The sequence below is a fragment of the Vigna radiata genome, chromosome 1, assembly GCF_000741045.1.
Source record: "Vigna radiata var. radiata cultivar VC1973A chromosome 1, Vradiata_ver6, whole genome shotgun sequence".
NCBI classification, from domain to species: Eukaryota; Viridiplantae; Streptophyta; class Magnoliopsida; order Fabales; family Fabaceae; genus Vigna; species Vigna radiata.
The window spans coordinates 26,710,455-26,712,923 of NC_028351.1; positions in this window are offsets into that span (position 1 = coordinate 26,710,455).

The following is a 2,469-nucleotide window of genomic DNA, read 5'->3' on the forward strand; positions in this document are numbered from 1 at the left end:
TTTTAAATTAGTTTAGGTTTTAGAAAAACTTTATGTCTTTTTATTTTCTTTTATTTTAAATTAGTTTGAAATGTAGGTTGAGTTGTTTTTAATTTCTTTAATTTANTTTTGTATTTAATTTAATTTAACTATGTTTAGATAATTGTTTAGTCTAGTATTGGGTTTAGCACTTTTACTCTCTTTAACGCTTTTTATGATGTTCGAATGTGTTTAATTTTTATTTTTAATTTTGTCAGTTGCATTCACAAACAAAACCAATTTCAACCCCCCCTCACTTTGTGTTAGACTCGATTCTGAACCGCAAAATTGGTCCTTGAGAGACGACCTAGGAGTCACTTCCTAGCTATACTGCATTTCTAATATGCAATCAAATTTGTTTGGGCGGCGACACCCATCACTAAGCATCCAAGGAACCGCCTCCAAGGAGTGTAGAACAGCTATGGACGTCTCTGCCTGCCAAAAGATTACTCTGAAGGTCGCTCGGCGGTCTGTTTCACCATTGAGCGGTTTGCCTCTAATCGCAGAACCGCTCAGCTTCAACGCCTGGGCTCCAGACAGTGGCTTATCTCTCAAATTTGACGCTCAGCGTTGGATTTTGATGCTCAGCGGAGCATTAACTCTTCTTTTCCATCTTTTTCTTCTTCTTTCTTGAGTCTAAGTCCTTCCTACTTCATTTCCATCCCCAATTCCCATCAAAACCCTGCAAAACAATGCAAAATAAGCATAATATCTCTAAAAACAGCATTTGACTCTCATGTGACTCAACTTAAGTGTTTTACTTGATTCTAAGCTCACTCTAAGCCATAAAGGGTGTGTTTTGATATCAAATTTAAGCATGAAAATAACGGTTTTTAGACCGTTATCAGCGACCAGCGTCAAACTTCGATGTGTTGTTTTTCGCTTCTGTCGCCTGCGCTTCGGGTTTTCTCCCTTCTTAGTGCCTTTTTTATCCCTTTTAAGCTCCATCTTCTTGGCTTTTCACTTCTTCCAGGATTGCTTCAATCTCTATCAAAACAAGGGGAATTTGTTAGAAAACTGTTAAAATCAACCTCAACTCTCTTTTTCACACAATTTATTGAAAACACATGAGTCCAAGCAAGTTTCTAAGTGAAAAATGGTGCTTTTAGTATCAAAATCACATAGCAAATAATGGTGTTTCAAACCGTTATCAGTCTATTTCTAACGCAGAAAAGTAACAAAATTTAAGCCCAAGCCCATCATTTTAGGCGCTCAACGCTCAATTTGGCCGCTCAGCGGTTTGCCTCATAATCGCAGATTGCTCAGCGCTCATTTTACCGCTCAGCGGTGGCTGGCACTCAAGTGGGATGTTCAGCGGTGTCTCCCAGGCTAAAAACAGTGAAAAACTGGTCCAGAACTGACGCTCATTACTACTCAGTGGTGGCGCTCAGCGCCCAAAACTGCCGCTCAACGCTCGGGTCAACATTCTGGTCAACTAGTTGACTTTTCTGGTTGACTAGTTGACTCTTCTGCATTCTATTTGACATTTCTGCACTTGCAATCCTTGGTACTTCAACCCTTCTTTCAAATCATTCCAAAAACCTACAAAATCAAGGGAATTTAATGATAAAATCATAAAACATATCCTCAACTCTCTTATTCGTAAAACTAAAGCAAAATCATGATTCCAAGTAAATTTCTAAGTCAATAAGGGTGCATTTAATATCAAAATTAAGCATGAAAATAACGGTTTTTCAACTGTTATCATAACCCCAAAATCGAAACTTTACTTGTCCTCAAGCAAACAAGATGAAACTTAGTCTTCCACAAATCATCACAATGGTCCAACACAGTCCAAATTTTTTTTTTCTTTCAAGACAAGCAATCACTCACATTAACTCATCAATAGAATTTAGTCAAGATGCGCACATGCTTTAATTCAAATTACTCGTCATGGTGTTCACACAATCACATAATCTTCCAACAGATGCTATTCTTATGGATGATCAATTAGCTAAGCATAGATATAATCATGAAGTCATGGAATCATTCCTCACCAGATACTCAAGCACTCAAAAGTGTTTCAATCAAAGGTGTATATAGGCCACTCCTTTCCTCTACTCTACATGTCACATAGAACAAAGTTTCCTTTCATTTGCCACAACCAAACATCATCACATACACATGTGATCACAAGGAATTTTCAAGGCTTATAATGTGGTTGGGCTAACAAGTAAAATTGGTTTTTCTAGATCACAAAACCCTTGAGTTAAGAGAGTTATCTATACATTCATAGTTCAAGCACAAACTTTATTTTTACCAATCTTACTCATTCCCAACTTTCCTTTTTCTTCACATTGAGCTTTTCTTTTCATGCTTTGTTTTTTCTATCTTTTTCATATTTTCTCATGCATTTTATTTTAACCACATAAGCTCAATGTCTAACTTTTCTTTTCTTTTTCAATTCTCCCAACAACCCCAAACTTGAACCTTTAACAATACCACAAAAAT